We start from the raw sequence: 24,946 nt of genomic DNA, 5'->3' as shown, positions 1-24,946 counted from the left end.
AGCATCCAGCATGCCCATTGCAGTAGTCATCAGCTCAGACTCCCCTAAAGAGATCACGGCCTCAACTCAAGCTGAGATCACTCTGAAGGAGTTCACATATGGTCCTTACAGATAAGCAACAGGTCCTCTCTTGAATGGGGTGTTGATCTGTGCTTCCCTGCATGTCTGTCACAGAACAAAGCAAAGAGCTCCTACTCAGTTGCCAGGTAGGTGTAGTAAAGAAAAGCAAGGCAGTTAACCATGATGTTTTGATTGTGGAATTCCATATATGATTGAAGTATCAGTAAAAAAATGGTGAGAAATGCATTAGACTATGGGTTAGTTTTAATTTTCTAACACATAAATCAAGTATTTGAAGGGTCAGTGTTCTTTTGCATTGGAAATCAGCAAGGCAAGAAATGTAGCATGACAACATTTCTAAGATAATATCAAATAGGAAGAACAATACCTAGGGAACAGGATAGTAGAGTCCCTAACAAAATGCCTAACCAAACTGTTTCACCAAACATGGTGTAATTTGTGTTCTAATAAAGAAGATTCTCAAGTGTCAACATCTTATAGCTCATAGATTCATTAGTCACACTTTGTATTTTCATGCCAAGTCACCATAGCCTTTAAGAGTATAACATGTCCATCTTCACAGCAGGTTATAGGGCAAAACATACAGATCATACACATAACATTGACAGTTATCAGGTCAACACTATGGAAAGGTGAATCACCTCACAAAGGTAGAAACCTTAGAGGTAGAAACCTATTGTTCCAGGCCTAAGAATCAGGAGATGTGTGGTTACTCAGGTGAGAGGGATCCCATGACACACAAGAACTGAAAGATAATAGAGAGAATCAGGATAGGGAAGAACTACATGAGAGGGACAGTGAGTGGAACAAAGTTCACAAGGCCTTGTAAGATTGAATTCACAGAGAAGTTAAGAAAGCAGTTATTTCATTTGCAACACAATTTTATTTTTATTGCAGCTAAATAAAAAATATGTTGTAAACGTATAAAATGGAAAATTATTCATCTGTAAATAAAACAAATTAAATTTGACATCTAAGTGAGTTCTGTCAGCCCAAAATGCTGGGAGCCAGCAAGCCAAGCAGCCCTGAGGTCTGTCATGCTCCCTCCGTGCTTCATGTTCCAGTCCATACCTCTAATCTCAATCCCAGATGCTACGGCCATCAGTGACCACAAAGCGATACCTCCTATCCAAATTCCCTGCCTGCCAATCCCTCTGGGCAAAGCCAGCACAGCTGAGCTCTGCCATGACCATTCTGTACCCCATTTCTGGCCCACAACTCCATCTGCATCCCTGGAGGTCTGCTGCTGCCCAGGACAAACAGAGGCCTGCAACTCTTAGGGACCACCAACACTGCCTGCATCCTTGGAAGCCTGTTGCTACCAGGGACAACCAGTTTTACTTATAATCTCAGAGGCCTGCTCCCAACAGGAACTACAAGGCCAGCCAACATCAGAAACAACCAGGTGGCTAAAGGACAGTACAAAAACAAAATTAACAATAGCCATTGTTATATGAACGCATCAAAACCCAGCACTCATACTACAACAACACCTGAATATCATAACGTATCTGAAGAGCAAGACAATGACTATAAATCTCAACTCATGAAGATGATGAAGACCTTTAAAGAGAAAATATATTAATTCCTTAAATAAATATAGGAAAATACAATCAAACAAGTAGATGCCTTTAAAGAGGATACAAATTAATATGAAGAAATACTGAAAAATACAATCAAAGAGGTGAAGGATATGACTAAAACTATTCAAGACCTAAAATTGAAATAGAAGCAATAAAGCATACACAGCTGGAGGCAATCCTGAAGATAAGAAACCTAGAAAAGAGAACAGAAAATACAAATGCATGTATCACCAACAGAGTACAAGAGATGAAAGAAGAAATCTCAGGCATAAAAGATAGTACAGAAGAAATTGGCATATCAGTCAAAGAAAATGCTAAAGTTAAAAAGTTTAACAAAACAGAAAACATTCAGGAAATTTGGGAGACTATGAAAAGATCAAACCTAACAGTAGGAATAGAAGGAGAAGACTACAAACTCAAAGGCCCAAAAAATATCTTCAACAAAATTATAGAAGAAAATTTCCCTAACCTAAAGAAAGTAATGCCTATAAGTGTACAAGAAGCTTGTAAAGCATCAAGTAAAGAAAAATCACATTAAATGTACAGAACAAAGAAAGAATAGTAGAAGTCACAAGGGGAAAAGGCCAAGTAACATACAAAGACAGACCTATCAGTTTACAGCGGATTCTCAACAAAGATTCTAAAAGTCAGAGGGCCTGAGCAGATATCATACAGTCTGTAAAAAATTACAGATGTCAGCCCAGAATATTATGACAAGCAAAACTTTCAATCACCCTAGAAAGAGAAAACAAGATATTCCATGATAAAAACCAAAGTTAACCAATATCTTTCTACTAATCCAGCCCAACAGAGACTAGAAGGAAAATTCCAACAGAAGGGGTATAGCTACACACAAGAAAACAAAAGAAACAAATAATTGCACTCCAGCAAAACCAAAAAGAAGAGAAACACAGATGTGTGCACATGTACATTACCACCACCATCATCAAATAAGAGAAACTAACAATCATTGCTCATTAATATCCCTCAATATTAATGGTTTCAATTCCCAAATACACAGGCTAACCAAGTGGATGCATGCAAAGGAGCCAACATTCTGCTGCATACAAGGAACACACCTCAGCATCAAAGATAGCATTTCCTCAGAGAACAGGGCTCGAAAACGTTTACTGTGCAAATGGACTCAGAAAACAAGCTGGAGTAGCTATTCTAATATCTTTTTAAAAAGATTTTCTACCACATAATCAAAGGAGATGCATTCACCAAAATGAATATATGTGCCCAAAGGCACTGACTTTCCTAACAGAAACACACTGAAGCTTATGTCACACATTAAATCCCACACATTAATAGTAGGAAACTTCAACATTCTACTCTCACCAAATGACAGGTCATCAAGACAGAGACTAAACAGAAAATAATGAAACTAATAAAAGTTATAAACCAAATGGACCTAACAGATATCTGCCGAAATTTTCACCCAGACAAAAAGGATTAGAACGTCTTCTCAACATGTCACAGAACCTTTTCCAAAATCGATCATATACTTGGTCAAAAAGCAAGCCTCGACAGTTGCAAAAAAGAGAAAGAGGAAAGAAAGAAAGAAAGAAAGAAAGAAAGAAAGAAAGAAAGAAAGGAAGGAAGGAAGGAAGGAAGGAAGGAAGGAAGGAAGGAAGAAAGAAAGAAAGAAAGAAAGAAAGAAAGAAAGAAAGAAAGAAAGAAAGAAAGAAAGAAAGAGAGAGAGAAAGAAAGAACTTCTTGTATCCTATCAGGACACCATGGATTAAAGCAGGACTTCAACAACAGAAACAACAGAGAGTCTATATACTCATGGAAACTGAACAACTCTCTATTCAGGGATCACAGCATCAGGAAAAAAATAAAGAAATTTAGGATTTTCTAGAATTCTTTGAAAATGAAGTCACAAATACCCAAACTTATGGGATACAATGAAAGCAGTGTTAAGAGGCAAGTTCATAGCACGAAGTGCCTTCATGACGAAATTAGAGAGTTCTCATACTAATAATTTAAAAGTACACCTGAAAGTTATAGAAAAAGAAATAAGCACACCCAAGAGGAATAGATAGAAGGGTAATCAAACCCAGGGCTAAAATTAATCAATTAGAAACAGATAGAATGATACAAAGAACCAATGAAAAAAGGGCTGGTTCTTGAGAAAATCAACAACATAGACAAACCCTTTGCCCAGATAACTAAAAGAAGGAAAACCAGTACCAAAATTAACAAAATAAGAAATCAAAGGGGAGATATAAACAACAGACCCTGTGGAAACTCAAAGAATTATTAGGTCCTACTTCAAAAGTCTCTAATCCACAAGATTAGAAAACCTAAATGAAATGGATGATTTTCTAGACAGACACCACTTACCAGTTAAATAAAGTTTAGAAAAACTGCATAAATAGTCCCATAACTGTTAAAAGTATCTCAGATTTCTACTAGACTTCTAAAGAAGAGCTAATACCAATACTCCTTAAACTCTTCCACAAAATAGTAACAGTGGCATTGCTAAATGCATTCTATGAGGACACAGTCAACATCATAATGAAACCATACACAGATTCAACAAAGAAAGAGAATTTGAGCCCAACTTCTTTCATGAACATTGATGTAAAAATACTTAATAAAATACTAACAAACAAAATTCAAGAACACATCAAAGACATTATCCAACATGACCTAATAGGTTTCATCTCAACAATGCAGCAATGGTCCAATACAAAAATAATCAATCATTGTAAACCATCATATAGTCAAACTCAAAAGAAAAATAATATGATCATCTCATTACATGCTGAAAATGGGTTTAACAATATCTAAAATTCCTTCATGTTAAAAGTCTTGGAGAGGTAAGTGATACAAGGAGCATACCTAAACACAATAAAGTCAATATACAGCAAGCCAATAGGCAACATAAAATTGAATGGAGAGAAACTTAAAGCCATTCCACTAAAATCAGGAGCAAGACAAGGCTGTCTACTCTCTCCCTGTCTCTTCAATATAGTACTTGAAGACCTAGCTAGAGCAGTAAGACAACCAAAGGAGATCAGAGGATACAATTTGGAAAGGAAGAAGTCTAACTATCATAATTTGCAGGTGATATGATAGTATACACATGTGACCCCAAAATTTATACCAGAGAATTCATATACATGATAAATACCTTCTGCAAAGTGGTTGGATACAAAAATTAACCAAAACAAAAAGAATACTTAATACAACTTAATACAAACAACATATGGGCTGAGAAAAAAATTAAGGAAACCACACACTTTATAATAGTCACACATGATATAAAATATCTTTTTATAACTCTAACCAAGCCAGTGAAATAACTATGTGACAAGAACTTCAGATATTTGAAGGAAAAAACTGAGGAAGGTATCAGAAGACAGACAGATCTACCATGATCATATATAGGATTAGTATAGTAAAATGACCATTCTAGCAAAAATAATCTACAGAATTAATGCACTTTCCACTAAAATTCCAACACAATATTTATAAGCCACGACAGAAAAATATTCAATTTCATATGAAAGAAAACTGAACATAGTCAAAACAATCTTGTACAATAAAAGAACCTCTAGAGGTAGCATCATTCCTGATTTCAAGCTATACTACAGAGAAATAGTGATAAAACTACATGGGTATTGGCATAAAAAATCAATAAAATCTAATAGAAGAACTAGAATCAAATCCATACACCTATAAACACTTGATCTTTAACTAAGCATCACAAATATAAAATGGAAAACATAAAGCATCTTCAACAAATGGTACTGGTGGTTTGCAAGTAACAGAATGAAAATAGATTCATATTTATCACCCTGCACAAAACTCAACTTCAAGTAGATCAAAAATCTTAACATAACACAGTATACAATAATTCTGATAGAAGAGAAAGTAGACAGTAGCCTTGGATGCATTGTTCCAAAAGATAACTTCCTGAATAGAACACCAATAGCTCAGGCTCTAAGATCAACAATTAATAAATGGAACCTCATGAAATCAAAAATCTTCTTTAAGGCAAAGGCTACTATCAAAAGGACAAAGTGGCAGCCTAGAGAATGGGAAAATGCTTTCACCAACTCCACATCTGACAGAGGACTGACATGTTAAATACATAAAATCTCAATAAACTAGACATTAACAAACCAAATAACCCATTTTTTAAAAAAAATGTATACAGTTCTAAACAGAGAAATATTGACAGAGCAATCTCTAATGACTGAGAATCACTTAAAGAAATGATCAGCATCCTTAATCATCAGGGAAATGCAAATCAAAGCAACTTTGAGATCCCATCTTACTCATGTCAAAATGGCTAAGATTAAAAACAACAACAACAACAACAACAACAACAACAACAAAAAGACCCTCAAGAGACAGTCCATGATGACAAGGATGTGGAGAAAGAAAACACTTCTCAGTTGCTGGTTGGAGTGCAAACTTGTACAACTACTTTGGAAATAAACTTGGTGCGTTCCCAGAAAATTGTGAGTAGGTCTATCTCAAGATCCGGCTATAACACCCCTGGACATATACCCAAAAGAAATTCTACCATAGCACAAGGACACTTATTCAACTATGCTTATAGCAACTTTATCTATAATAGCTAGAAACTGGAAATAACTTAGATGTCCCTCTAAAGAATGGATAAAGAAAATGTGGTATATTTTCCATTACACAATGGAGTATTATCGAGCCATTAAAAACACTGATCATGTGGTAGTTTTCATATGCTTGGCCCATGGGAAGATGCATTATTAGGAGGTGTAGCCTTGTTGGAAGAGGTGTAGCTTTGTTAGAAGAAGTGTGACACTTTGAATCAGGGCTTTGAGGTCTCTTTATATGCTTACGTCTGGCCAGTATGAAGTAGGTCTTCTTCTGGCTGCCTTCAAATAAAGATGTAGAACTCTTGGCTCTTCTAGTACCATGTCTGTCTGAATGCTGCCATGTTTCCTACCATGATAAAAATGGACTGAACTTCTGAAACTCAAGCCAAGCCCAATTAAATATTGTCCTTTATATAATTTGCCTTCTTCATGGTGTCTCTTCACATCAATGAACACTAGGACAGACATCATAAAATTGGCAAGTAAATGATCTAGAAAGATCATCCTGAATCAGGTAACCCAGATCCAGAAAGACAAACATGGTATGTACTCACTTATAAATAGATATTAGTCGTACTGTTCAGGGCAGTCAGGCTGCAAATCAGAGACAAATAGAACCTAAATAACAAAGGTGGGCCCAAGGGTGCACACTTGAATCTCACTAAGAAAGAAAAACAGATTAAACATTGGTATGGATGGAAGGAGAGCACTGGGTCAGGGAGAGTGTGGGCTGGGAACAAGAGGGATGAGGTGGAGGGGTGACAGAGGCAAGAATACTAGGCAAGAAAACTAGATTGGAGGGGGGAGATCTCTGAGATAAGCTAGAAACCAAGGGCATTGGAAACACCCAGGAATCTATGAGCGTGGCCCTAATATGACCCCTAGGAATGGGAGCTATAAATTCTGAGCCAGCCATCTTCTATAACCAGGCAAGACTACCAAGGGAGGGATTGGGACCATCAACCCAACCACTAAACATGAGACCAACGATTTGCCCTGCCTATAGGATGTGCAGGGATGGAGAATGGAACACAATTTGAGGGAAGGGCCAACTAATGTCTAGCCCAGCTCAATACCCATGCCACGAAAGGGATCCCATCCCTGATAATTACAGATTATATTCTGCTATACTTGTAGATAGGAGCCTAGCCTTAATGTAGTCAAAGGGGCTTCATTCAGCAACTGTGGAAAGCTGATACTGAGACCCACGGCCTAACATTGAGTAGAGCTTAGGGAATTCTGTAGAGATGTAGGAGAGGATTGAGGGAGCCAGAGAGGTCAAGGGCATTATAGGAAAATCTAGAGTCAACTAACCTGTGCACATAGGGTTTATGAGGACTGAACTGCCAACAAGAAAGCATGAATTGGATGGAGCTAAGTTTTCTGCATGTATGTAACAGTTGTGCATCTGGGTCTTAATGTAAGACTCCTAAAGGGGGATCAGGGGCGGCCTCTGACTGCATTGTCCTTTCCCCTAACTGGGCTGCCTTGTCTAGTATCATTGAAAGAGGATGTGCCTAGTCTTGCTGTAATATGATATACTGGGGCTGGTTGGTGTCCATGGGAGACATGGATGAAGGGAAGGGAGAGGGAAGAACTGGGAGGAGAGAAGGGAGGGGAAGTTGCAATCTGGATATGAAGTTAATAACTAACTTAGTCAATAAAATAAATAAATTTATTGGACAATTAATTGACTTAGACAATAAAATATGTGATCACCAAAAGCCCACATTTTTCTTTCACATGTGACCTTAGACTATAATGTATACATGTACAAGGTATAAGAGTTTCTGTGCTATAAGATTTAGAAAGGAAATCAAGAAAGGGCACAGTGATTTGAATGAGAGTGGGTTCCATAGGCTCTTATTTTTAAATGCTTGGTCTGCACTTGGTAGCATTGTTTGGGAAGGATTGGTAGGTGTTGCCTTGATGGAGGAGGCATCTCACTGGTGGTAGGCCAAGGTTTCAAAGCCCATGCCTTTCCCCGTTAGCACTCTCTGCCACATTCTTGCATCTCAGGATGTGAATTCTTAGCTCTTGAACAAGCACTATGCTTACCTACCTGCTGCCATGCTCCCCACCATGATGGCCATGGACTCTGTTTGAAACTGTAAGCCCCCAATAAGTGATTTCTTTGATAAGTTGCCTTGGTCATGGTATCTTTAGCACAGCAATACAAAAGTAACTAAGACAGATGAAGACGAAGATGATGATACAGGTCATGAGGAAGAGTTATTATAAAATTTACTGTAAAGAATATACCAACTACATTTGACTATAGCTTCATAGAATTCTAGTGTGCTTCATCTTTGGATTGTATCAAGAAGCCACATAAAATGGTTGATTTATACACATCTAGGTATATAAGTGCACTCTATAATGTTGATACAATAAATCTTCATAATAAGACCTTTACCAGAAACAAACCTATCATCACATGAAGCACAATCATTTATCACAGTAGATTTGAATGCATTAGTAACAAATTATGAGTCAATAATAATGTGTGGGTATCACCTTAAGGAATGAAATGAAATCACTCCCTCTTTTTGTCATCTTCTATTTTTGCTGCTCTCAGCAAATGATGATTAAAACATATTGGCATCACTGTAGGTCAGGAGAAGAGGACAGTACATACTTTGAGATCACAGCTCTGCATTAGCTGAGGCTATAAAAGTTTATTCCATGGAAAGTAAGGTTTGTAGTTATATTGTCCCCTTAAAGGCAAACTAAACAAACAAGTCAGGTACACAGTAGGATAGCAGTCTTAAGAGTTAAGTTACCTCAAGGAGTATTATCAACTCTGGCTGTGAGATCTAACTGAAGCGGCAGCCTTTCTGAATGTAAGAGATATTTTTATACCTTATCGCCATAGTTGATGCAAACTTCTCTTCAGTCTGCTAACACCAGTTGAAAAAGAAGAGAGAACAGCAAAGTACGTTTCTGTGTTGGTGGAAATATAAAGAGATGGAAAACAGTGAAGAAACAAGAGATTTCAGCTGGAATAAAGGCCTGGTTCTTGATTAATTCTGAGGTTTGTTAGTTCATTCATAAATTTCTATCTGTTTCCCTGGAGTTTACCACTGAATTTTCACTGTAGCTGTTGCTACCAATCTGCTTTCACCCTCTCATATGGCTTCCCTTCCTTTCTTAGTTTTTTCTTTTCTTTTAAAATATTTTTCCACTTAAGTAACTCTTTTTCTCTTATGATAAAATGTTCTACAGAAGCTAGAGAGATGACTCAGTGTGAGACATACTTGCTGTACACTCCTGAGCAAAAGATTTCAGATTTCAGCAACTATGTATCAAGCTAGGCATCACACAACTAATTCTATCTCCAGCTTACAGGATTCAATATCACTTTCTGGAAAAAGCAGAAAATCTGGAATACAAGCACAGGTGCACATACCTGCACACCTGCATACCTGCATGCACACACACACACACACACACACACACATGTGCACACACACACATGTGCACACACACACATGTGCACACACACACATGTGCACACACACACACACACTCACACACACTGATATTTATACACAGATAGACAAAGATAGGTATAAATAAAAATATATCTTAAAATACAAAACTTAAAAAATATGCAATTAATGCTATCAAGATCTGGCCCCTGCTCATCACCATGCCTTCTATTGGTTAACGCACACTGTCCTCCCTCTAGGTTTTCACTACTACTGGCATACCTTCAGTTTCGGTTTGCTCTGCCTATGCAGCTGCAGCCACAACCCGTGTGTCTTAGATCAGCAGGAATGGGTCATGTCATATTTTGGAAGGAAAAATCCAAAGTGAAGTTCTAAACAGGGCTAGGTTTCATCTGAGGTTATAAGGTGGGAAGTATTCCAGACCTGGCTTAGTTTCTGGCAAGCATCCCATAGCTTACAGGTGGCTGCTTTCTCTCTGTGACTGTTTACATGCCTCTTCCATAGACATCTATCCCCAACATTCACCTCAGAAGACAAAAGCCACACTAGAAAACAGCCTATGCTGATTATTTAATTTTAACTTTAAATCTTCATAGACTCTGTAAGTAATTTTACATTCTTAAGTGGTAGAAGTTAGAATAAAAGCATATATTTTAAAAAGATTTCTAATGTGGCCAAAGCCAACCCATAACTGCCCTTAAGCATGAGAAACACTGTCTTGTTGATGAACCTTTATGCACTCTGTCCTGGGTGCACATCTCTCTCAGTCTTTTGATGAAATGTCCTACCTAGATATAAAATCCTTTAGGTCTAAATTCAGTCCCCACCTCAGGTAGCAAACTCTTTGCCTGGCTTTATGCCAGGTCTCCCGTCATAGACCTTTCATAGACATTGGAAGTGATCCTTCACAGTACTTGTTATAGATACAGTTTCTCTTACTGGATTATTTAATGTTTATCTCCCCACAACACATTTTCAAGTCCATGAGCATAAGTCATATGTCTTCTTTATGTGTTATTTTACACTATAAATACAGATTTCAAAGAACACTGTGTATTATCAGAAAAAAGTGGGTTACACAATAACCTTTCCATTATTTAAATCAGCTTTACATTAATGAATTCAAGTGGCCAAAGATTTCAAAGCTATCTTTTAAAGTTTTATTAGAGAAAAGACAGTCATCATGATCTGAGAATTGGACTCATTTTAGTTATTTTGTATATATACTTTAAATAAATTGTTAGTAAGTTGTTCTAACTCACCATATCAGAGAAAGTTGCACATGCTTTCAGGTTTTAAATAACATGAATTTTATAGTGATATATAAATCAGTACGGAACACTGTGTAAAATCAATTCTGGAAATATTTTCAAAGAAAAAATGTTGTTCTGCATTTTGTTATCTGTGACAAATACCGAAGTTACTGCTGGCTATGTGCATGTTATAATCTGCTTCTAATTAAAATTTTCCATATTCCTTTTCATACTGCTGCCTTAGGTATAAAGTATAAAGGAAAATGTATGTCATCTCATTTCCCAGTCCTAAACATGCATATATACAGCACATAACTTAATCACATATTTTATGATAGAATTGATTGGTTTTCTGAGCTTTATTAACAAACAATCTAGTTTAATTAATACCCAGTGAAATGCCAATATGGGGAGGATACCTTCAAGCTTTTACATGGCTTCTTGTCAACTGTTAAGTTTCAATCTGACAGGCAATACTGACAACGTTTTCCATCTGTCAATCCAGCACTGTCAGGCTGGAGTCAGAATGAATGTGTCTTATGTGCTTACACATCCACAAAATTAAAGCTATACTTAGCATTTCACAGAATCCTTTTCAAAAGCTGAAGTTAGAATATTCTCAGATTTGTATAAGTTAAATGGTTACCATGCACTTAGAAAACTTTTCTAAAGCTGATCATAATGTTTTGCCCTACTTTTTCTAAATGTAGTCTTGCTAAATATCTGCAAAATTATGTATACATGCATATAGAATTAGTACTATGCTATAAGAAGGCAAAAAGGCTCCAGACTCTCCACTTACAGAGTAAAATACGATTTGCATATGTATAGCCTTTATTCTTCATTTGAAAAAATGAAACTGAAATAAAACACACTCTAATGTGAAAACATTAGTGTATAGAAAATAATTAGATCTACTGATTAGGTAATTTCTTGCCCAGGAAAAGCTTTATTACTCAATTCTATGAGTTTTCTATGCATGTTAGTAAAATAAAAAGCTGTATTTAACTAGTGAAAGAATTTTTACAGCAAACTGAAGAGATCGTCAGTATGAGCACGCTCTCTGTATGCAGCTTGTAGCTCAAAGATGTTGCTGTGCCAGGGAAAAGCCGATATCTCCACTCTGTGAACACCAGGGAGCGAACTAAGTATACCTGATTTGTTATCAAATGACTAATATAAAAATTACATATATTTCCAAAATTGAAAGAAATCAGCATTACCATCACAGATCAAATGTGTATCCAATTAAACGGATGTGGGATAGGAAGAGCCGGAGGATGAATGATCTGGTATAGGACACGGAACATGCTTGACAGAACATGTGTGACAGAGCATGCAGCAACCTCAAGAGCTATTTATTTATTTATTTTTAATCTAGATTTCCTGTGTTGTAATTTTGGTCAGTTTTCCACACAGATGTAAATTTCATCTGAAGTCAGCTCCTTCTCTTTAATAAGTAGGGGAAATGTACAAAAAAAATCATTTTAAAGCACTGTCTTGAGAACAGTTCTGGAAGGATGAGATTCATAAGACTGTTTTGTGGATGTGAGTGTTTCATTGGGGCAATTTTGGAAGGATGAGCGAATGTTCTCATTGAAGTGAGTGTTTCATTGGGCCCATCTCATTGTGTAAAGGTGGGTTATTAGGAGCATGATGTGGAGACACAGGATGCAGAACAACGTGGGAAGACAAAGTAACAGGCTTCAGGAAAAGAGACCCAGAGAAAAGGAGTCAACTTGGGTTGTAAGTATGTAGCTCAAAATAAGAAAGAAAAGGTTGGAATGCTTAGAGCAGCAGTATTAGGGAAGAAGCACGAGCAGCAGGAGGGGTTGATGCAAGGTTGCTATGCTAATTGAGTCTATGACTAAAACGTTATTGCTTTATTTTCTGAGGCAAGGCATGGAAATGAGCTGGTTTAACATGCAGAGGCAGTTCGTCCTGCACATTTAGTCCTTCCTTCTCACACCTTTTGTTGCTGGGCCATGCTCGGACCTCCAGGTCTGCTTGTTTATTTAGATTTTTGTCATCTGCTCATGCATCTCTACTTGCTAAGAGGGAATATAGAAAGAATGGAAGCTGTGTCAGAAGCAGCTCCTTCACGAGCTTGCCATCAACATACCCTGCTGTTATAGGCTCTGAACAAGATTGAATCCAGAACTTTCTTTGGAATTTGAACCTGAAGAAAAGAAGGGATTTGTCTGTTATTAGTCAGCATTGGAACAACAGTCAAGTAAATCTAAGTTGGCAAGGGTGAGATGAGCACACTTGGAAGAAGATAGACAACCTATTCTTGGGGAGCAGGGACATATTCGTGATCTTAATTAGTGGATCCTTACCCTTAAAACTTTCTTTTCCCTTGAAAGCCAAACATGCTTTTAACGATGAGAGAAGAGATTTCTTATGACTGCAAAGAAATATGAGATTTAGCTGTGCCTTAAGGCCTTAAACACGGCCTAAGTGTTTGTGCAGCCCTGATATCTGGTCAAGCAAAGAAGGCTGCAAATGATTACTCTGTCTCCTCCTCAGTCCGTTCTTAAACATAAGAGCACCTGGCTGAATCACCCTTGTCAGCCAAGACCACAGACACACCCTAGTTATTCCAATGGAGAAGGTTTCAGTTGCTCACAAGCAGGTAAACCTCTCACAAAAGCGAGCAGCATGCACTGTTGGGACCAGGATTCACCTACACGTGTACTCATGGCTATAAACCTTCATCGTTGTAGCTCCTGCCTGCTAAATGCTTGGGATTGCAGCCCTGCACTGTGCAGAATAGAGAGCTGCACTACAAGTATACTTAGTGATCTGCTGTTGACTCTGCTTTTCAGTGTTCAGTAGCTTTTATGTAAAGAGATTTGACTTAGAATGTTATGAGTGTGACCCCCATATGTTCATCATCAATTGAACATGCTGTAAGCAGAAAATGCACATAGTGAACCCAACTATCAAACACTATAGCTTACATTTAAATTCCACATTTGAACTTGTTCAAAACATTGTTGTCTTCATCTGACAAAATCTAAGAATGATTCCTAATACAGTGTGACTACCTCATGTAATCTACTGACCACTTGTTTCTAGTGGCCGGTGGCTACACAGTTCACTGCATGATGCCTCCCTTCTTTCTCTTGGCATCCAATGATCGACTGCACTGTAGGTCAATGCTGCAATAGACCAGCATCCTGTGAGAGTATTTTTCTGAATTATGGCTAGCCTAGAGAAAAGATCAAATGCAAAATTCCATATAAGATTTACTGAGTATATACTGTTTTTCCACCATCATAAAGTTGAAAAATTGAAGGTTGAACCATTAAAGTCAGGACCATCAATATTCACACTATGACCAAATTACTGTACAACAAGAATCCCGCATTTTTGCACAAGTTGCAGTGATGGTTCATTCTTCTACCATTCCATTTCTCAGATCTTATGATTGCAATCTTGTCTGCTCACTGAAAAACAGTCCAGAAAGTTTGCAATTCTTTAAAATATTGCCCTTACTACATTCATTTAAAAACATAATGCCATAGGGTTAATGGGATTGAATATTCCTATTCAATGTAACTTTACAAAAAATTTTCAGCTCCTATTAACTGGCAAACACACAACTCATCGAAACAACTGTGAACTTTGAAATATAATTAGAAGAAAAGAAAGGAATTAGAAAAAGTTTTCAATGTTTTTGTTTAAGGTGTTCTCCCTTGTATAGTGACATCTGGTAGGTGTGAGAGGAAGGTAAAGTTACAGTTGTTCTTTAGACCAAGATCAAGATCAGTTTTAAGACAAATTGTACTTCTCTTTGGATGATTCTACTCTATCGAGTACCAGGCTTACAGGAAGCAGGAAGAATGCAAACAAATAGATATCTTCATTGATTGTGTTCTTTGAACTAGCAATCAAACCACAGGAGGGAGGAAGCCATGCAAAATTCTAATTAAAACCTTTCTTTACAAAGATTCCAGTAAAAGTGAGTTTAGATAATTACAGTATAGAGCTAAAGTTAAGCAATTTGCAGTAATCTGATGTTTGCCCCATAACTTTAGGCTAACGGTAAGTTGATATTCAGACCTATGTTAGAAATTGTCGCCCCCTGCTGTTCATTTGTAAACTCTGCTTTGGATGCAAGTAGAAATCTATTTGTTTTGGGTGTGCCTAAAAACAAGAAGTAGAGCGGACAATCCTGTCCACCTTCCCAAGTGCACTTGCGGCCTACAGCCCTCACAAACCCTGGCAGGTAGTGGTTGTAGATGAGATTTTTAGAGTGGAATATGGGAAGGAACGTGGGCTCAGCATTCGAGAACAGGAAATAGACTGTAGCAGGTGTTACAGTCTATTTCTGCACCATGAACAGCAAACAGCAAGACCCTTGGTCGGTTAGGTAAAACCAGAATGAACTGAAGTGCTGCCTATTCAGATATGTCTTGTTTTCATTATTGGGTATCTGGGAGACAACTCTGAGGGCAGAAAAGAATCTTTTCCCAGGTCATCCCTGACTTCCTTCTGGTGAGCTATTACTACTCAGGAGAGCCCAAGGAATTGACAAGGATGAAGGCTTGACAATAAAGGGGCCTGTGATTAGAACAAGGGAAAGTCCTGAGACAAGGAAGGGAGATTGCCTCTCTGAGGGCACACAGTCTAAGGCTATTAGCAGCAAAATTCTGAGGCCTGCAGTTTCAGAGTGCAATATTATATTTGAATGTGTATAGGTGCTTTGCATACCTGTAGGTCTGTATACTACTGTGCATGCCTGATCCTGGTGGGTGTCAGAAGAGGATGTCTGATCCCCTGGAATGGGAGTTGCATATGGTTATGAACTGCAATGAGGGTTCTGGGAATGAATGCATATCCTCTAGAAGGGAAGCCAGTGCTGTTTACTGCTGAGCCATCTCTCCAATCACATCTACTCTATGGTTCTTTCTTATAATGACCTCCAAGGAAAAAGATCCCAACTTGTTCGTTCTACAATCTAATCACAAAAATTTAGTGTGTTTTGTTCGAGAGAACTGAATGAAATTCCAAGTATAAAATAATGTGATTATAAATTATAATACCATGTTATTCAGACAGATTAACTTATGTAAATATTTGAGTCTCCACACTCAACTAAAGTGCATATTGTAAACTAAATTTGTTTAAACATTATAACGTCTACTGGGTAAAGACAAGCAACAGTGACTTCTGCATTAAATGACCAATTTTCAAAATCCATAGAAACAGGGCCAACATAAGGAAATGCTTTCAGGTTATAGCTCTACTTATAAATGATATCTGCAACTAATAAACATGAGAGCAGGTAGCATTTGACATATCTGATTATGCATAGAACTGTAACATAAGGGACTATTTTCATTTTCATAAAACTCAACAACTAGGGATGGAATGGAGGTGTCCTTTAAAATTATAACTATTTTCAACTATCTTTTCATATTTGGTTATGCAATAAATTAGCCTTATGATAATATTAACTTAGGCTTACTGCAGAATTTCAAGCTAAAATATAATGTATAAAGTTAACTATGGTATTCCCTGTTCCTGATGGGTGGTTGCATTATGTTCTTAGGCAAATGGATGAAACTAGAAAATATCATTCAGACTGATGTAACCCAATCACAAAAGAGCACACATGATATGTACTCAACTGATAAATGGATATTAGCACAAAGCTCAGAATACCTAAGATACAATTACAGACCACATGAAGCTCAAGAAAAAAAAAGACAAAAGTGTAGATGCTTAGAAGGGGGAACAAAATACTCACAGGAGGAAATACAGAGACAAAGTGTGGAATAGAGACTGAAGGAAAGGCAATCCAGAGACTGCCACACATGGGGATGCATCCCACATGCAGCCACCAAACCCAGTCATTATTGGGAATGCCAAGAGGTGCATACTGAAATAACTGTCACCTGAGAGGCTCTGCCAGTGCCTGACAAATACAGAGGTGGATGCTCACAGTCAACCATTGGACTGAGAATGGGATCCCCAGTGGAGGAGTTAAAGAAAGGACTGAGAAATTGGAGGGGGTTTGCAACCCTATAAGAACAACAAAAATACCAACAAACCAGACACCCCCCAGAACTCCCAGGGTCTAAACCATGAACCAAAGAGTATACATGGAGTGACCCATGACTCCAGCTACATATGTAACAGAGAAAGGCCTTGTCAGGCATCAATGGGAGGAGAGGCCATTGGTCCTATGAAGGCTTGGGGCAGCACCATTATGGAGGCAGTGGGTGAGGAATGGAATGGGTGATTTCCAGAGGGGAAACTGGGAAAGGGATAACATTTGAAATGTAAATAAAGAAAATATCCAATAAAAGATAAAAAAGAATGGCTTTGTACCTTCTGAAATGAGTGTCTGTGAAGAGTTTCACACTTATTATACCAGATTATGGACTCTAGTCTGTGCCCTGCTTTCCCCCAACCCAACAGTACCTTGGACCCTAGATCAACATGGCCACACGTTACAAGAATCTGTACTATTCCAGTGTAGACAAGAATGCTTTCACTCCCCCATATTCCTGATATTTGAATTTGTCCACCCTATTAGAATTTGTAGGCTCAGTAATTTGAATCCTAACATGACCTGAAATTATTTTACATCAATAGTACAAGTAAAGAAGCATAGTAAGGACTAGAGTCATTTTAATTGATCAAAATAAACTTTTTTGAGATAATCTTATTATTCTAGAGATAACATTAAGTTTTTTCTACTTAATGATTTATAAGAAAAATGGTTGTTATAAAAAAGTAGAAATATATAGATCATTCAAAACTATAATATTCTGATACTATCATGAGCTTGGTGCTATTTGAGTCCTTGAAGGATGGAGAGGATATTAATATAAAAGAAAATGATTTATCTTTTATGATTAAACATATACGAATAAGTATGATCAATACTGTCATAAGACAAGGAATTATATTATCTTGTTATTCAAAAACAGAGCAAACAAGGAGAAAATAGAGGCTTCATTGATGAGAATTACCTATTTTCAAGGAGCCATACTGAGAGGCAAAACAATGTTCCAATCTGACATTTCATATGAAATGCATTGCAATGAGACAACAGTAAGATGGCTGTGAGTGTACTTAATGTACATGGCTGTGACTTGACCAGAAAAAGAGATAGATAATATAAGGTGAGGGATGAGAAACATGCATGTCTTAAGACAAGATTTAAAAATCACAAAAGCTTAGAGTTGCAAATATAGGACCATGTGGAGGTGGCAGGCAGAATCAGTTCACCTAGTCACAGAAGAGATCTGTAGACAGGAACAAAGTGATCAGTAGTAGTACTTGACCTATAATAGTGGAAGGGATTCTTTTGTAGCATAAATCTTCACAAGAAGATTTGTCAATGGGTTGTTGATAGACAGTGTTAAGGAAAGTGAGGTATCAACTGAGAGAAACATGTATTCTAATGGAAAGTATAACATATAAATCATATGTAAATAAGGATTGAATAAGATAAGGAAAAGAAGTCTAGATCATGACAAACCATGAAAGAACGAAATTCCTAGCAGGAAAATGAAGGTCACAAAGGGAAATGACAGTGACTCAAAGCTATTCGGGTGAGTTTAGGAAGTAACTTGTTTTGGGATTTATGTCCATGTGTGCTTGTATAAGTCTTTGAATATCTATGGTATGTGGTAGGGTATCCAGAGAGTCTAGGAGGGGTCTTTGGATCCCCTGCAGCTAGAGTTAGACAGTTGTACACTGAACCTGGATTCTTCGGAAGAGCAGTAAGTACACTTAACCACTAAGCCATCTTTCCTACTCTCTAGAAACTGACTCCAGAAGAGTTCCATTATGGCCTAATGACTTTCTTTTCTTTTTAACTACCCTTCTACATTATTATGGTCTGTTTTGTTTATTGTTTTCTGAACTAAAGACCTTGTATATCTAAATCATTGTAGTCATGCAGTACCATGCCACTGATCTATCATAATGTGAATGAATAGCAATAAAAATTGATTAGCTGGGCTGGAGATATGGCTCAGAGGTTAAGAGCACTGTCTGCTCTTCCAGAGGTCCTGAGTTCAATTCTCAGCAACCACATGGTGGCTCACAACTATCTATAATCAGGTCTGGTGCCCTCTACTCGCCTGCAGGTGCAGTTTTCTGGCAGAAAACTCCATGATGTACACATACTAAATAAACAATTGTTTAAAAAAATTGATTAGCTGATTATCTAATTAGAACCAGGTTCCAGTCTTTGATCTCTACTCAATAGCTACTTGATCATCCTCAGGTCACAATTTCGCGTTTATGACCTTTGCCAGTAATGACATCAAGCTGGCATGTTTTGTTCACAGTCTACCTAAGTGAACTTACCATACACACTGTTCTCAGTGGACTTGATATCCCTCTGCACACAGAATGAGGTGCTTAATACCCTACTAATTTGGAGAGTAGAGGTCTGTAAAATAGTTTGTGGAGAAGGGAGAAGACATGACATGGAAATAAGTTAATAGAAGCAGCTAGTGAAGCTGAAAGGTAGGGAAGAGACCAAGATCCTATTGAAAAACTGAGGAGTGGGCATCTTCAGGAAAGAAAAGAAAATACTCCTCCTCAAAGAGGGAGGTAAGGAGAGTGGCAACATAGATGTTTCCTTTATAATCCTTCCTACTCTGTTGGGAGCCCTTGAAACCCTCCATTATTGATGTTAATATTATGGTTAGAGTTAAGTATGACGGTTCATGGAAATCCCCAGCCAGCTGCAGAAGACTAATACAAATCTGGTGGTCAGGATGAATAATGATATGATAAAGTTCTGACCTTGCTAAGAAATACATCTGATGTCAAGATACCCAATGTGATGACCTGTAACCATCCTAAAAAACCAACATCTTGTTGACAGCTGACCACACAAAAATTGTGTCCTTGGCCTGAGTAAATGTTTCCCATTTGCCCCCCCTCTCTGTTTCCCCTATTATGGTATGAATTCAGCCTTGAGAAAAAATGAAATTGTTGCCTTGATCAGACTCTTGTCTTGGAGTCCTTTTTCGTGTCTCTTGTCCTTCATTCTCTTCCAGGTACCCTCTGCACCCTCATTGACACTACTCCTTCATGTTATCCTTTCCAAAGAAGCCTACTTGCTCCCAGGACTCTTTTAAAGATCTCTGCTCCATACAATAATGCCTGCAGAACTGCATGGATGCTTTGGAGGACCTTTCGTCAGTGGTCCCCAGTCAGTACCACTCACAAAATGGCTGCTACGGTCAGGGTAAGGTAGTCTCCTCTTTTTTAACTCTTCATTTTCTTTAGATTAACTTACTTTCTTATTAATTTTCTAATGGCTGCTACGGTCAGGGTAAGGTAGTCTCCTCTTTTTTAACTCTTCATTTTCTTTAGATTAACTTACTTTCTTATTAATTTTCTAACATTTCTAGGCAATATCAATTAAGATTTCTAAAGTGTTCTACTATTTGAATTGTGAAATACACGTCTACCAGAAAGATTATTGCATGCTACAGTGTTCAAATTACACCTTTTGGGGTGTCTTTTCAATTTGGAAATTGATTGTGGATGATAGCACATTTAAATATTTAAAGACATTGCAAGTCACCAAGCAACAGCTCCTGATTTTTATGAAAATTCTAAAATCAATGGGAGGGATGATTCTGATCTCTGAGCATAATTATGTAAAAATCACTGTGAGTCTATCTTGAAATGTCAATCTAGTCTTAGTTTCTAGTGATCTTCATAGTAATGATATATATGCCATTTACAAAACCAGAAAAATGAGGCAAATTTAAAACATTCTGAATAGCACAAGTAAATACCAGGAACAATACACACAAGCAAGGAAATTCATATCTGCATGCACACAGAGAGCAAATTAGCACTCTAGTGATCAATCTGCAGTAGCTGTGAGTCAGCTTTGGAATATTAATGTATGCACTGTTAGAACTGAAAATTGTTTCTTATTTGTTCCTAGGCATATAAAGCATACTAAATATTTAAACTTTCAAGTAGAAAAAACTTCATTTTGAAAGACCTAATGATCACATTAAAATAATCTTTTTTAACAATTACAAATCTTTGATTAACAAATAATAGATTAACCTCTTCACCATTTTCATAACATAGTATTCATAAAATAGTTTTTGAGAAATATTCCTCCTGTGATTTGAAACTAATATTATATTAATATTTAAAAAGCATTAACAGTGGGAAAAATTAACATACACAACAAATGACTACTCTTCCAAAGTCATTTTCAAATGGTATTGTGAATAAGAGGAGTCAAGTTTTCAAAGTTAGAAACTCCTAGCCTGAGGGAGTCTAAAAGACCAGATGCTACTGGGTCAAATCTGCTCTGCTCGGTTTCCCTCAGGAAGACGCCTCTGAGGGGTGCAGTTTATCCTGAGAGACCCAAGAACTGAAGGAAGGGAAGGATGGGAGGTCTCCAACAAAGCGCCTCTAAACCTGGGCGCTCTACCTCCCCTCTGTGGATTTCCACAGTCTTGCTTCAGTGCTCAAGGAAACAAGGTTTGGGGGATTTCTTCTCTTCTCCTCCTTACTTCTCTTCTCCTCCGTCTCCTGCTCATTCTCCTCCTTCTCGGTGCTCTTCATTCCTTCCTCATCGTTCTCTGCCTCTTATTTGTTCACTCCCTAAAAAAGCTCAACAAAACAACTACTTGTTGTCACTGAGGAGTGTGCACAGTTATTTGCTTAACTACTCATTGTCTATTTGTGGACAGCTCTGGGTGCGCTCTCTCTCTCTTTTTTTAAATCAACAGATTTCTGTAGACTTCTCATGGCAAAACTAAGATAAATGATGTTTTTCTTACAGGCTGCCTTAGAGAGTATACCACAGCCAACACAATAATGCCTTGTGACAAGAGCAGCAATAAGAATACAAAATTATTACTTTTCTGTCCCAGGGCTCACCCTTTAACAGCCATGTGACTTTGTAGTGTGCTACTAATAGGAGCCACATTTTCTCTAAAGAAAATATGATGAGGGTTAAGGCAACACAATATTCATACCACATTCTTGAGTGAAGAACACCCCTGGGAGAGAGTTCAAGCTTCAGTTTTAAAAACATGAAAATGAATTCCCACTTAAACAAAACCAAACTGACTTTAAAGATTTTTGCCCAATAAAACAGTAAATAAGCTGATATGCAACTCATAAGTATTTTCAACGGGTAAGCAGGAGGTGAAATTTACATTTTAATATAATGACAAAATGTATGGGCTCTCTTCCAAGGAAACTTTTTAACATACTATTACATTTCTCAAAGAATGTACATTAATAATGCAATGTGCTACCAAAAGAGCTGTGCTAAATATTAATTATGTGAGAATGAAATGAAAATCCTCCACTCTTAACAATTTAATAGAATTCAATTTCTAAATAAAATTATGATGCCCAGTTTTAATTAAGACATTACACACTAATTTTCCTTGGATGCTCACAATTATAATTATTGCACACATGGGTGAGTTCCCAAAATGTTTTAATACAATTTAGGATGTGTCTTGGTGTCTTAAGGCCAATCGTGTATGGATTTTTAAGAATCCCACCCATGTTAGCACTGAAACACCAGACAAACTAGCTAAATATCAGAGACACTATTCACAAAAATGTAAATTCTATTATAATTATACAACTTAAGTATGTGACCTAACCTGATATGTACTTCACTACCTCTGGGAAAACCTATAGGAAGCATTTATAAAAACGGAAACTAAGAAAAAGTCCACTGATGATATTTCATCTCAGGTCTATGTGTAGAAGTATGACTTTCCAATTTATTTTGTCAGTGTGACACTCCACAAAGCCTCTTCATGTTCCTCATTACTTCATCAACCAAGAACTTAGAAGAAGTTGACACCTAAAGCAGTAAAGACTTATGTCAATGACCAATCTACAGAGAGGTTCCTAGGCTCAGCAGCCTCCTTGGCTTTGACGTAGGACCACTTTCTTCATCATAGCATCCACGTCAGACATTCAACAAGCACCCTCCACATCCACCTGTTAGAACTCATGTAGCCCACTGAATATTAGCTATGAAGACAGAGAGGTCCCTTCGCTTAAACTAGCTCTGGGAAATCTGAAGTAGGTATTTAATAATGAGAAAAACATACCGAAGTGGGGACAATTAGCCATTTCTCTGTTGCCTTTCTCAGTCACCATTCTAATATGAATAAGTAAAGGGTTAGTAGCATATTGGCAGATTTCTGAACTCCGTGGCAGTTTGCACCTGGCAATCTATTGTGCTCTAATTTCAGAGCCTGTGTTGTGCATCAAAAGGGCGACTCTAGGACCATAAGCATGGGTAATGTCATCTGGAATCCTGCGCGTTCCTCTCTACTAACATCTCTCAACATATCAAGCATGTCACCAAGACCCAGTGCAACTCTTAAAGTGTCCTCTACCTTTCACATTAAACACCAAATTCTCCATGAGTGCAGTGCTGTAAAGTAAATACCTGCTGGCCTGTTTGCTGACCTCAAAACTGAATAGGTGTCTTGCTCAAAGTCACTGACAGTGAAGCACCCTATAATTCCACTCTGCACAGTAGAAAGGTCCAAACATGGGGAGAGTAAAAATCAATTCCTGAGATCCTGCTATCAGAAAGACTTTGTGGGCCTTGAAGACATCAGTCATGGAGTCCTAGCATTGTAAGGCTAAGTGTGAAGATGGATGACACTGAGGGTTCTCTCTAGCACCAGGACTTTGCATCCACTCACAGAGGTTTATATCAGCATAAAGCCAAGCACATAAGCTGGGATTAGACAACCAAACGATTAACCACAGATAAAGAGGGATCAGGTCCAGAAGCTGGTTTACAGTGTTGGTTTCCACATGCACACAGACTGGAAGAAATAAAGTTGAAACCCTTCCATGATAAGTGGAAGGATAAGTGTTCCATCCTCTGAGAGCTATAGGGTACAGGTGCAATTGCTGAATAAAAGAGTAAAAAAGGGAGAAGTTATACAACAACAAAATAAAGATTGTAAATGTGACATAATAAATAGCTAGGCTTATAAATTTTTAGGTAAGATCTTTTTACTGGAAAATATATCCAAACTTATGCTCAAAGGATTTCAATATGGGGAATATTGATAGTAAACATGTTTTGCTAAAAGAAGCAGAGAGTTGACCAGGACCAGAATTAAAAACTTAACAGATGCAAACATAGGCCTACTGACGGATCCTGCACTGGTATTTCTAAAACATAGACCTACTGACGGATCCTGCACTGGTATTTCTAAAACATAGACCTACTGACGGATCCTGCACTGGTATTTCTAAAACATAGACCTACTGACGGATCCTGCACTGGTATTTCTAAAACATAGACCTACTGACGGATCCTGCACTGGTATTTCTAAAACATAGACCTACTGACGGATCCTGCACTGGTATTTCTAAAACATAGACCTACTGACGGATCCTGCACTGGTATTTCTAAAACATAGACCTACTGACGGATCCTGCACTGGTATTTCTAAAACACACCATGCACTTCTCAAAGCAAGCAAGGCCAGCCACAGACACAAACTTACCTTTACTTTCAGATTCATATATACAGTGCTTAAACCAGGAAAACTAAGGAATTTACCTACAATATGCTATATTTCTGAGATAGTTTAGCAGGTAAAAAAAGACTTCCTGCCAAACATGATGGCGTTAGTTCTACACAGTAAAAGCAGAAAACTCCCAGTGTTCATTACTTGACATCCTCATGAGCACCTGACACACTCTAGTTTCTCTATGAGCACTCTGGCACATCCATACAAACTTATATGTGTACAAACTAGATTAATTAATAAATATAATTTAGGAAAAAAGCAGCTAATTGTCTGACATATAAACATACGTACTTAAGAGGCTGGAGGGATGGCTCAGTGGTTAAGAGTACTTGCTGTTCTTGTGGGTCAGATTCCCAGACATCTACTGGACATCTACTGCTAGAGCTCTAGGGGACAAATGACCTCTGCTAGCTCCCTTGGTTCCTG

At 37.6% G+C, this 24,946-nt stretch overlaps 1 protein-coding gene and 1 long non-coding RNA gene across 10 annotated transcripts in view; both read right to left on the bottom strand.

The window, feature by feature from the left end:
• Positions 1 to 24,946, bottom strand: part of Spag16 (sperm associated antigen 16) — a 919,670-nt gene that overhangs the window by 620,005 nt on the left and 274,719 nt on the right. The window lies entirely within an intron of this gene.
• The window catches only part of LOC134480385 (uncharacterized), a 33,726-nt gene continuing 12,009 nt past the window's right edge, over positions 3,230 to 24,946 (bottom strand). The window contains exon 2 of the long non-coding RNA XR_010054810.1: positions 3,230 to 24,943. This is a non-coding gene — a long non-coding RNA (uncharacterized LOC134480385). The remainder of the gene's footprint in view (positions 24,944 to 24,946) is intronic.

This window comes from Rattus norvegicus, chromosome 9, assembly GCF_036323735.1.
Source record: "Rattus norvegicus strain BN/NHsdMcwi chromosome 9, GRCr8, whole genome shotgun sequence".
Taxonomy (NCBI): Eukaryota; Metazoa; Chordata; class Mammalia; order Rodentia; family Muridae; genus Rattus; species Rattus norvegicus.
Note: the sequence above shows the minus strand (reverse complement) of the source record. Positions and strands in the feature narration are given on the sequence as shown.